Here is a 13,744-nt window from a genome sequence, read left to right on the forward strand (position 1 = left end):
AAATATGGGCCTGCTGGAAAAACAAGGTGAAAATATGGGTACAATGGGCTTCCATCTCAGCCAAAGAAGAAATAAAGTATGACTCGATGCTGTTGATTTTGACAAGAAAGAAAATCACAGGCAAAGCATTTTGTGAGCTGGATGTTCATTGGTTGGGCAATGATGAAATTAGATCGTAATGAATTATTTGATGAAATTTAGGGAAAAAGACAACTTGTCAAAAGCATACGATGCTTGATTGGATGTTTGAACAGATGGTTATTTAATGGAAGAATGTTTCATGGACATTAACAGATTATATTAAGGATTAACAAAATGCATTTTGTCTATCTTGGATCATTATGAGCATTTAAACTGTCATAGAAACTCAGCGGGTCATGGCAGCATCTGTGGAGAGAAAGCAGAGTCAACATTTTGGGTCCAGTGACCCTTCTTCAGAACTGATTGCATAAGATGATATATGTGCCAAAGACAGGAGTTGGGGAGGGGCGAAGGAGTAAACAATAGGTGGAGGTGGAGCCCAAAGGGAGAAAGGACGATAGTTAGACAAACAAAGGAATAGATGATGGTGAGCCAAAAAGAAAGGCTGGTATCAGCGACCATGAGTGGGTGGAAATGGGCAGGCTGTGATAAAAGCAGCCCATGTGATAACAAGGCCAGGGGTATGTGGGGGGGGAGGGGAGAAAGGACATAGAAGGGAGTGTTCAGATCCTAACATTATACAATTCAAGTTCCTCATGCCCCAGGCTCTGTCATCACATGGAATGCTGCCATCATAGTCAACTCATTTTCACCATATAATGGTCCCCATTAGCAGCTTTTATTTTTCCGCAGCTCACTATTATTCATCCCTTTGCCTGCCTAACTGCTGTTCTCTCTCTCTCTCTCTCTCTCTCTCTCTCTCTCTCTCTCTCTCTCTCTCTCTCTCTCTCTCTCCCCCCCCCCCACCCCCCATCCCTGGGCTCCTTATTTACGCCTTTACCTCTCTCTATTCTTTGTCTTCCATATATATATATATTCCAAGCCACAATCAGTTCCGAAGAAAGGTCACTGGTTACCTAAAATGTTAACTTTGCTTTCTCTCGACAGATGTTGCCAGACCTACTGAGTTTCTCTAGTAATTTCTCTTTTTGTTTCAGATTTCTAGCATCTGCATTTCTTAATTTTTTGTGTTGAGCATTTCAATGGTTGGCTTGAGCTAAGATCTCCAGGATGGACAAGCCACTGTTCGAACTGATGTTTGGTTCTTGGAGACGTACACACTATTGGATTGAATCTTTGCTCTTTGAAAAACATTGAGGAAACTAGTCATTTTCTTCACCCTTTGTGAAACAATTGGAACTTCCATGTGACACAAAAAACAGAGGATTCATTGATCACCAGATTTCATAATGATCTCAATACTGCATTGCAATTGTAAATACATTGGAAAGATTGAAGATGATTAAAGTGGGGATGAAAGCACCCTGAACACATTTAGTTATTAAAGCAAGGGACAGAATTTTAACAGCGATAATCAATAAATGAATTCAATACTAGGGGGCATGCATTTAAAGTGAGAAGGGAAAAGTTCAAAGGAGATGTGATGGGCAAGCTTTTACGCTGAGTGTTGTAGGACTCTGGAACATGCTGCTAGGGTTGATGATGGAGGCAGATACATTAGTGGTGTTTAAAGGACTTTTTGATAAGCACATGAATATACCAAGGGCGGGCAGAAGGGTTAGGTTAAGTTGGCGTCTTGTTTGGCATGACATTGTGAATCAAAGTGCCCGTTCCTGTGCTCTACAGTTCCATGTTCTATAATCCCGGGATGCCCAAAGGAACTGTTAATAAGTGCATCATTTATGGTTTGAAGCATTATTATTCAGTGAGGAGAGATGGCACATGAAGAGAATTATGAAGAGGAGGATGGAGATAATAATGAACCCAAACAAAATGAATTGTCAATTTTTTTTAGTCTTGTAATGCATGTGTTAGTTTGGACTCCCTTAAACTGTACCACACGAGATAGCTCTTGCATTTTAATAGTAATTGAATAAATTAGCTCAAATGTCATCTGATTCATTAAGTAGTGAAGATAAATATGGGTTAAGAAATACAAATGAACTACTTGGTTTAATCTTAGTGATGATAACACATTGAGATCACTAAGAAATGTTGACCCCCATGTAAACTGGATCGGATAAGTGTTTTTCAGTATTGGTGCCATGTTAAGGGGGGTTTCTACACAGGTCAGTAAACTTCTCTGAAAAAGGCATAAATAAAATGTGACAGAGAACATTAAGGCATTTAAAATGTCAGTTGATCTACAGTCAACCTGGTACAGAGATTAGTGTGTCGTCTCAAAAAGAAACTGACATTTCTCATCAGAAAAAGAACGATAGTTAGACAAACAAAGGAATAGATGATGGTGAGCCAAAAAGAAAGGCTGGTACCAGCGACCATGAGTGGATGAAAAAGCAGCCCATGTGATAACAGGGCCAGGGGTGTGGGGGCGGGTAAAGGACATAGAAGGGAGTGTTCAGGCCCTAAAATTATTCGAGTTCCCCACACCTCTGGCTCTGTCCCCACATGGAATGCTTCTAACATAGTCAACTCAGAAAATGGGCCACATTTGTTTCTCATCAGAATGTTAGACAAGTACTAATGATTTCAGATACTAAGATTCACAGAAGAGAAAAAAAAACTTTATCTTAAAGTCACATGGACAATAGCTCAATTTATTTGTCAAAGTCATGCTGAAAGATTCAGATATGGTTTATGGAGAGTATATGAAAGAGATGAATGAGAAGTATGAACACTTTAAAAAAAGCACTGACTACGCTACAAGTAGTTCATGCAAATAATTCACTTTAAATGGTTGGAATGCATTATCCTCATCAGGTAGTCAGTGGGAAAAATCCAAATTGCTTTATATGCTGTGCAACAGTCTCCATACTCGAAAAGGCACTACAGTTACATCAACATTCATACACTTTTGAATGCAAGGGTCTTTCATCAAGATAGAGAGAGAATTCAGAGAACTTGGAGTCATTGTGTCAAGCCATCTCCAACAAAATTTAATTCAGGACATTTTATGTATCATAAAAACGGTCATAGGCAATATAATACCCTGGTAAGGTCATGGATTTTGTCCTGAGAATGTGTTACTGACTGGCCATATACCTATGTCTTGGATTTTTTAGAAAGAACACTTTGCCAAGTAAAAGGCACTGATTAAAGCAACAACAATGTTTACAATATTTACAAGGAACAAACTGAATGGAAAAGGAAAAAGTCTGCAATTTTTTCAGAAATGTCATATTATCAAGTTTGCAGGTTAAAAAAAAGATATTGGTTTGAATGTAGGTGGGCTGAGATAACGTGGCATAAGAGTATCAATTTTACCCTCTTTCCTTTCCCTGAAAGCTCTCAGGAAATTTGATTATTGTATTCGATTATTGTAAACCCACTTGAAAACTTCACCATCGTAAGTAGAAGGATCAGAAAAGCAGAATGCAAAATCTAGACCAAAGCCTCCTGAAAAGTGAATTTAACCTGGTATAACTGATACAGGATGGCCCTCCAGTCCCTATAGCTTGAGGGCAAAGTTACTTTGGCCACAGATCAACATTTGGACAATAATTATTTTTCTGGAATTCAACTATTACTTGACCAAAGTACTCTCAAAGTAATACTCTGTATAGTTTCTTTTTTTTTCAGATTTAGAGGCTTAGTTATTATCAAGAAGGATGATAATGTAGATTTATAAATTTAAACTTTTTGTTAATTTTTACATCTTTACTTGATTATGTTTTGCTTGCAATAAACCAATCGTTTACTTGCTAGTGAAGGAACCTGGCTGATTTGTTTCTAATACTGAGTTATATACAGGCATTAAAAATATACAGACAATATCACCTCCCTTTTAAAATTCAGCTTCTGTTAAAACCAACAGAGGAGTGGAACAAGCAAAGGAATCAGTTCACCCTTCCAAACTCAGGCTTAACAGTAATGAGGGTAAGACTGTAGTCATGAGCCATGACAATTAAATTGTTCTAGGTCATTTCTTACAATCTGTCACAATTAGTTACAAAACTTGACCTCATATACCCCAAAATATCCGGGGGTGTTGTTGAACAAAGAGACTTTGGAGTCCAGGTTCATAGTTCCTTGAAAGTGAAGTTTCAGGTAAATAAGATAGTGAAAAAGGCGCTTAGTATGCTTTCCTTCATTGTTCAGGACACTGAGTACAGGAGTTGGAAGGTCATGTTGCAACTGTACAGGACATTGGTTAGACCACTTTTGGAATATTGAGTGCAACTCTGGTCTCCCTCCTATAGGAAAAATGTTGTTAAACTTGAAAGGGTTCAGGAATGATTTACAATGATGTTGCCAGGGTTGGAGGATTTGAGGTATAGGGAGAGGCTGCATAGCCTGGAGCTGTTTTCCCTGGAGCATCAGAGGGTGAGGGGTGACCGTATAGAGGTTTATAAAATCATGAGGGGCATGGATAGGATAAATAGACAAGGTTTTTTTCCCTGGGGTGGGGGAGTCTGGAACTAGAGGGCATAGGTTTGGAGTGAGAGGGGAAAGATATAAAAGAGACCTAAGGGCCAACATTTTCATGCAGAGGGTAATATGTTATGAAGTGAGCTGCCAGAGGAAGTGGTGGAGGCTAGTACAATTATAATGTTTAAAAGGCATCTGGATAGGTATATGAATAGGAAGGGTTTAGAGGGATATGGGCCAAGTGCTGGCAAATGGGACTAGATCAATTTGGGATGATTGGTTGCCAAGGATGAGTCGGACTGATGGTTCTGTTTCCGTGCTGAACATCTCTATGACTTTACAACTCTAACTTCAGAATCTGACCAGCTGACAAAAACCAACAAGGCATCTTGTGCATCAAGTGATTATGTGCATTGTGATGAAGGAACAGAATTTAGTAGATCAAAAGATAAATAGTAGCAATGGAATCACTTGTAACACAATGCACAAGTTATTACATCCAAAGGCCAATTGTCCAGAATGATTACTCAAGTAGCATATATTCCAGAGGGTTTACTGAATGAAGGAAAGTGAAAATTGTGGGATGGGCAGGAAAAGGTATTGGCAAATTTACATTATTGGATACATACTCAGGATAGTGACCAAGTGTGAAGTTAGTAGACTGCCAGCAATAAAAACAAAAATGGCAATATTTCAGCAAGTCACACCTCATCTCCCTCCAATTTGATCCCATCCTCCAGTCCTGCGTCGTTGGGTGACATTAAATTGCACTATGGTAACCATTACTGAGACATAGCTGTAAGATAGTCAGGACAGTTAAGTAAATAAACCAAATCAGAAGGGGAAGGTTTGGAAAATGCTCACTGAGGATGGGCTAGACTGAGTGATTATGGTTAAAATCACTTCAATAACGAGGGAAGATGGAATAAGAGGGAGTGAAGATTTTATACGCAGAATTAAGACTTAGGAAATAAGTCAAGACTGTCGCAGAAGAAGCATGCAGGCCAAGTTGTGATGATATAGATTTCATAAGTGCAGAGATTTACCAAACACATAACAAAAGCAGACAGGAGACATTAACATCCATTTAGATTGGAACAAGCAGACTAACATGTGTTAGAAAGGTAGTGACTCTCTTAAATATGTTCAGAACAGGTTTCTGGGGTAATGCCCTTGAATCAATCATGGGAAGCCCATATTAGATTTAGCCAGAGAACAATGATACCGTTTTTAGTAATTCTGTATGATGGAATTGAATGTGGTTATTAAAAGAAAGGAACATGACACAGTAAACCCTGAATCTAGTTTTGGGTAAGGCTGACATTAATTCACTGAGGTGGACACTGTCCACAGAAAGTCTAACAATGGGTAAAATGGAAGATATTTTTTAAAAATAAAGAACAAATATAAGATAGTTCATACCCCTCAGAGTCATGAGCTCAGCTTGTTAAAGAAAAAGCCATAGATGGTTAAAAGTATAAGAAACATCATCAAACTTAAAACAAAAGCTTTAGAAGTGCAAAAATTTAGCAATGATCCCAGTAAAAGGGATCAAAAACAGCAAATTGTGACAAAATAGTAAAAGCTACAAAAAGTAAACAGGAAAGATAACTTGCACCAAATGTCAAAATCAACAAGATAAATTATAACAATTGTATTAAGAAAAATAAGGTTTCAGGAGCATGATACATAGCAGTGATGGGATTAATAAAAATAAGGAAACGACAGATGTGCTGAATAACTACTTTGCGTCAGTACTTACAGTAGAGGAGGATGTTTAAAGTTAGAAATCGCACAATACCAGGCTATAGTCCAATAGATCTATTTGGAAGTACAAGCTTTTGGAGTACTGCTCCTTCATCAGGTAGCTAGTGGGTCAGGATCATAGGACAGATGTGGTAGAAGCTGGTACAATTGCAACATTTAAGAGGCATTTGGATGGGTATATGAAACGGAAGGGTTTGGAGGGATATGGGCCGGGTGCTGGCAGGTGGGACTAGATTGGGTTGGGATATCTGGTCGGCATGGACGGGTTGGACCGAAGGGTCTGTTTCCATACTGTATATCTCTATGACTCTATGACTCTATGACACTGAATTTATAGTAAAAGATCAAAGTGTCATACAACTGATGCAATGTATTGAAAAACTTAGATTGCTGTTAAGTCTTTAATCACTTAGAATGGGTTGTAGGTTTCAATTCATTAATATGCAAACCCCAGAACTTCTTTCAAGTCACATTCCCAAGATAACTTAAGTTTTTATAAACAAAAAGGTGATATCTCAGCTCAGACAATATATCAAAGATGTGAGGTTAGAGTCTGTTTGTATTCCAACCTTGAGTCAGACTGGTTCTATTTCCAAAGTAGGAATTTATAAAATGTCACATGAACTGACTACACACAGATTGTGCGTGTGACATTTTATAAATTCCTACTTTAGAAATCGAACCAGTCTGACTCAAGGTTGGTTATAAAACTTTAAGTTGTCTTGGGAATGTGACTTGAAAGAAGTTCTAGATTTGCATATTAATAAATCAAAACTTACTACCTATTCTAAGTGATTAATGACTTAAAAGCAATCTAGGTTTGTTAATACATTGCATCAGTTGTATGACACTTTGATTTTTTACTATAAATTCTGTATCCTATGATCTTGCCCCACTAGTTACCTGATGAAGGAGCAGTGCTGTGAAAGCTTGTACTTCCAAATAGACCTGTTGGACTATAACCTGGTGTTGTGTGACTTTTAACTTTGTCCACCCCAGTCCAACACCGGCACTTCCACGTCATGATGAAGATGTTTAGGTTCAGAAGAGATTTACCAGGATGGTGCAGGGAATGGAAGGTTTGGGTTATAAGAAGAGGCTGGATTTGTTTAAAGACACTTAGATAAGTACATGAATAAGAAATGTTTGGAGAGATATGGACAAATGGCAGGCAGATGGGACAAGCTTAATTTGAGATTATGGTCAGCATGGATTGCTTGGACCAAAGGGTCTGTTTTCATGCTGTATGACACTGGGTTAGCATGCAAGAAATCTCAGGGGAACAAATGCTAAATATCAGAGAAAATAATAGCTTGCTGACCTCTCTGGCTAAACTAACATTCATTGCACATCCCTAACTGCCCACAAGTCAGTTAAGAGTCAATCACATTGTTGAGGGTCTAATATTACCTATTGGCCAGACCAGGTAATGATGATTGAAGGATTGCAGTGAACAAATTAGTATTTTACAACAATTGCCTGTGCTTATATGGTTTCCATAGACTAACATTGTTTTTAAACTCCTGAATTTTATTGATATCTAATTTCACCATCTGCCATGGCAAGGTTTAATTCAATGTCCTCAGAACATTAGCCTGTGGTTCTGGATTACTAGTCTTGTGACATCACCACAATGCTTCCACCTCTCTATAAGGAGTGACAAATCAGCATAACCAGATGGTTTTCATTCCCGGTTTTAAAGGGATCCGGTGCAAACATTGTAGATGACCTAACTATCATCATTTCAATTTGACTTGAAACAAGAGTCATTCTTTTAAATTGGTAAATTACACATCAATCCAGGCGAAAGGAGGAAACTGGATAAGCTTAGATCTGTCAGCCTTACACCTGTTTTTGGCAAATTACTCAAATCTATTGTGAAGTGTTGTGTGAGTGAATACATTGAGAATTTTCAGCGGACCGATCAGGGAGAATTAGCTTAGATTTTTGTAACTGATAGATCATACCTGATAACACTTCTGAAGAGGTGACTGGAGTAGGGGATAAGGGAATATCTATGCATGTTATATATAGGCATTTTATCAAGTTAGAAACCAATAGCTGAGTTGAAGCCCATGGGACTGAAGAATAACTTTTGACTCAGTCAAGAAATTGGATGAATGGAAAGGGACTGAGAGATGGGACAATGGATGAGTAAGGACTAGTTTTGATATCTCAGTTCTAGTAACTGATGGACTAGGAAGCTACATATCTAAATTTATAAACACCACAAAGATAGGTATTCTTACAAAAAGTGCAGACAGATGTGTAAAATTATAAAGAAATGTTAGGAATGTGACATCATCCACTTTAGACCAAAAAGAATAGAATGGTATACATTCTGAATGGATGGATGTCCATTGAGACTTGAGACCTACAGATCATTAAAATGTCATGGATAAATACAGAAAATAATTATTAAGGTCAATGGAATACTGGCCTTAAATATAGAGGACAACTAAACAAGGGCCTTAGATTGTGCAGCTAACACTTTGTTGAACTACACCTGGGGTCCCATGAGCAGGACTGGTATCACACCTGAGGGGAAAACAATATCTTGACCTTGGAAGGAGAATACCTCGGCTCCAAGGGGTACATCAAACAGACAGATTGAAACTTAAGGTTTATATTCTCTGGAATTTAGAAAATTAGGGATTGTTTTATCAAAGGTTTGAATAAATTGAAAGAGAACAGTCAGGGTTGACAGATGTAAAGTTTTTCCACTGCTTTGAGAGCTTAGGACTTGAATCCAGAAATCACAGGCAAAACTCCCAGGTACGAAGTTAAGGGCCCCGTCTGAACAGAAAGGATGATGGAAGTATGGAATTCTCTTCCACAAATAGAAATTGATAGTAGATCAATTGTTAATCATAACACAGTGACTGACTTTTGTCATGGAAGTGTTAAGGGAAGTATATGGAGCTATGTTGCAGATCAGCCTTGACTGCTATTATCGAGCTGATGTTTGTAATTATGGTGTCACACTGGTTCAACTAGATTATTGGCCAGGTGCATAATAACCCACAGATTTAGTCCTGTATTATCAAGTTTAGAGTCTTGTCATCCTTTGGTATTAATCTGCCAGAGTAAATGAAACCTTACTAGCATTGTACATAAATTAGATTTTAAAAACCATGGAGTGTTTTTTAGTCACATTTTTGACATCTCTCTCTATTTAAAAAGCAAGGATACAGCTGAAGACACATTTCTCACAGATGTGATATTGTGACATCCCTTCGATTGATTGTCTCTCTTACAGTCCAGCCTCTCTGCAATAGTCAGCCTCTGGATTCAATCATTACAGTTTTGGGCCTCAATCTCCAACTTAAATCCTCCCGCTTGGCATTATAGCTTGATTCCTCACCACCTTTCCAGAAGGGACCTCCAGCCCGCATTCTCTTCCTTCTCCAGTGTGAAACTTAGACCCCCAGTGCTCTCCTTGCCTGAACCCATTTTAGAAGTCACTGTACTTTCATCCTACACAAGGTCAGGGCTGTGATCATTGGTGCTCCAAAGTTAAACTCTGGGTTCATTTTCTGATTGAGCCCTAGATCCATCTCTGAAACAGATAAAGTCTCCAGTGAGTGTCCCAGTTGCACATGCTGCACTGGTTTACAGCTAGGTGGGCTACAGTTCCGTATCTGCCAATATATTAACAGGACCAGAGTTATATTGGAACCTACTCTTTTGTTCAGACCCTGCCTCGTGAGCACAGGCTGCATTTCAGGTCAGATCCCAGTATTGGCAGCCCCTCCCAGACCAGGACACAGCACTTAATACCTCAAGCACTTAATACCATCTCAAGGGAAAAAATATACCTGGTGAAGTGCAGACGTGTGGGGGTGAGGGGGGTGGGGGGGGAGGGGGAGGTGGGGGTTGGGGGGGAGGTGACAGAGTTGATTCTGCAGTGGCATTTTTTTCAGCTGGGGGAGTGTTCCCTGTTACAAACTGAGCACTGTGTTGAAAGGTTTGATTTTCATCCTGCTGCAAAACCAAGCTTTCAAAAAAAAAATTCAGAAATTATGCAATGAGATCAGCAAAGAAATACATGAGACAAGATGGGAAGACAGGACAGAGAAAAGGACAATTGTCAGAGCGCAAGCGACCACAGGTGATGGTGAGGCATTGGAACAGTACCGAGTGAAAGTATGTGAACTGAAAAGAAAAGGAAAAGGCATCGAGAAGGGAAGGGTCAAGCAGGAGAGAGAGAAGTACTGAGGCAGAGGAAAAGTGCATTTAAAAAAATCTGACCACGTGTCAAACAAACAGCAGTGAACTGAGTGACCAGTTTTTCTATTTTTTTTGTGCTGGTTGAAATATTAATAGGAGGAGGATTGTTCATTGTTTTTCTTTGAACCTGGATGATCCACAACATCATAACCTTAGGGGATTTCCCATCCACAGCCTCCAACCTCATAGTTCCCCAACCTCGCACCGCCAGATTCTACCACTTAGCCAACATCCACAAACCTGACTGCCTCGGTCGACCCATCGTCTCCAGCTGCTCTTGCCCCAATGAACTTATCTCCTCATACCTTGATACCGTCCTGTCCCCCTTGGTCCAGGAACTCCCCACATACATACTGGACACCATCCACGCCCTCCACCTCCTCCATGACTTTCAGCTCCCTGGCCCTCAATGCCTCATCTTCACCATAGCTATCCAGTCCCTGAACACATGATGAAGGCCTCCAAGCCCTCCATTTCTTCCTCTCACACCGTCCCAAACAGTACCCTTCCACTGACACTCCCATCCGCCTGGCTGAACTGGTCATCACCCTTAACAAATTCTCCTTCCAATCCTCTCACTTTCTTCAGGCCAAATGGGCAGCAATGGGCCTCAGCTCTGCCTGCCTCTTTGTCAGGTACGTGGAACAGTCCATCTTTCACAGTTACACCAGCACATTACCCCACCTTTCCCTCTGCTACATCGATGACTGTATCAGTGGCACCTTGTGCTCCTACAAGTTCATCAACTGCATGAACACCTTCCACCCTGACCTCAAGTTCATCTGGACCATCTCGGACACCTCCCTCCCCTCCTGGACCTGTCCATCTCTGTTTCCAGCGACCGACTCAACGCGGACATGTATTTCAAACCCACTGACTCCTACATCTAACTGGACGACATCTCCTTCCACCCTGCCTCCTGTAAAAACATTATCTGCTACTCCCAATTCCTCCGCCTCCAATGCATCTGCTCCCACGAGGACAATTCCACTCCAGAACCTCCCAGATTGCCTCCTACTTCAAGGACGGCAATTTCCCCTCCCATGTGGTCAACAATGCTCTCTAGTGCATCTCCTCCACTTCCCACACCTCCGTGCTTGAACCCCATCCCTCCAACCGCAAGAAGGACAGAACCACCCTGGTCCTGACCTTCAACCCCACCAACCTCCAGATACAACGCATCATCCTTCACATTTTCGCCACCTACAGCCAGACCCCACCACCAGAGATACACTTCTCTCCCCACCCTTTTCAGTATTCTGCAGAGACCATTCACTCCATGACTCTCTTGTTAGGTACACACCCCCCCCACCAACCTACCTTCCACTCCTGGTAACTTCCCTTGCCACCACAAGAGGTGTAAAACCTGTGCCCACACCCCCCCCCCCCTCAGCTCCATCCAAGGCCCCAGAGGATCCTTCCACATCTGGCAGAGATTTTCCTGCACCTCCAAACACCTCATTTACTGTGTCCAATACTCTCAATGTAGTCTCTTCTACATTGGGGAGACAGGATACCAACTTGCGGAACGTTTCAGAGAACATCTCCAGGACACATGTACCAAATGACCCCACCACCCAGCGGCTGAGCACTTCAATTCCCCCTCCCACTCCACCAAGGACATGCAAGTCCTGGGCTTCCTCCACCGCCAAACTCTAGCCACCCGATGCCTGGAGGAAGAACGCCTTATCTTCCACCTTGGGACCCTCCAACCACACATAATCAATGTCGATTTCACCAGTCTCCTGATCTCCCTTGCCCCCACCTTATGCCAGATCCAACCCTCCAACTCAGCACCATCCTCTTGACCTGTCCTACCTGTCCATCTTCCTTCCCTCCACTCCGACCTATCACTATCACTCCCCACCACTGTCATCGATCTATTGCATTCTCAGCTACCTTCCACCAGCCCCAAACCCCTCCCATTTATCTCTCAGCCCCTTTGGGCTGCCCCCACATTCTTGATGAAGGGCTTATGCTTGAAGCATCATGCTCCTTGGATGCTGCCTGACCTGCTGTGCATTTCCAGCACTACTCTTCTAGAGTGAGATACTTTATGTCTACTTTAGAGGGCAAAGAGAGTCTTGGTTGAATGTCTTATCTGAAAGTTGGCCTCTCCTAAAATGCAGCATGCTCTTAGTATCTGAGGAGTATCTGCCTAGGTTACCTGCTCATGTTCAGGAGTTCAGACAAATACAAATTGGTTAGCAGTTGCATTAAAAAGTGGAGAAGGGACATTAGCAGTGAAAAACAAGTGATTTTCTTTATGAATGCTGTTCAGTGAGATTTAAAGCTACAATTGTTCTGCCTCTGAAGTGTATACAAAGGGTTATGAACTGACGAGACAGTGAGATATTCTCTATACACATTGGCTTGCTGTCCACAGATACTGTTACCAGTTTGATTGGTTGTCATGCTCCTGGAGGGAAATAATACTGCTGGATGCAAAGACGAAGTGGCTGTAGCCCTCTCAGTGACAACTGTAGGTCAGCCAATCAAAGAATATTGTGTCGCTAACATGAGATGGATAAACTGAAAAGAAAAATAGAACTGAATAAAGGAGAAACAGAAATTGTAGAGGAACAAATGAATGTATTTGAGTAACATGTCCTCATTGTGGCTAAACTCCAGAGTGGACCAATCATATTACAATGTCTCACTGTCATGGATCAATATCCTGGAACAGTCCTACTTCATATCATTGCAAGAGCTATAGCAGTTCAAAGGGAAAATCCCAGTCACCTTCTCAGGGCAACTATGGACTATAAATGTGAGTTTACCACAACAAGAGGACAAGTAGTAAAAATGAGCAGAACATTATACATGCGTGGCATGTGCTCACTCTGAATCCCATCCAATCGCAAAGAGTGTGATCGACCTGTTTGCCTTCCCAGGTGGGCAACTATTAGTGAGGCGATGGGAGCTACTGTCAGCACATCCTGTTGCTGAGCTGAGTTTGATTCCATCAATGTTTGGAGGGCTACAATTAGATTAGCAAGCCCCTCTATTCTATGGAGAAGACCATTACTGCAGGCTGGACTGTAGAGAATACCTCTGCATCATTCAGGTGAAAACAGGTTTGGACTCCGGAGAGGACAACCACACTCTCTCACCCTCCTGTTGCGACCTCCATAGAGACAATGCTAGGAATGAGCAGTGTTCATTCATATAGAGGCAGAAAACCCAGATCTGAATTGCATCAATGTAGTCTGGGAGGCTGGAAGGAGGAGAATTTGGGAACTGTGCCAGTCATTAA

At 41.2% G+C, this 13,744-nt stretch overlaps 1 protein-coding gene across 18 annotated transcripts in view; it reads right to left on the bottom strand.

Moving 5' to 3' along the window:
• Window positions 1–13,744, bottom strand: part of kif1aa (kinesin family member 1Aa) — a 299,164-nt gene that overhangs the window by 91,938 nt on the left and 193,482 nt on the right. The gene's annotated exons all lie outside the window — the stretch shown is intronic.

This window comes from Hemiscyllium ocellatum, chromosome 13 (genome assembly GCF_020745735.1).
Source record: "Hemiscyllium ocellatum isolate sHemOce1 chromosome 13, sHemOce1.pat.X.cur, whole genome shotgun sequence".
Taxonomy (NCBI): domain Eukaryota; kingdom Metazoa; phylum Chordata; class Chondrichthyes; order Orectolobiformes; family Hemiscylliidae; genus Hemiscyllium; species Hemiscyllium ocellatum.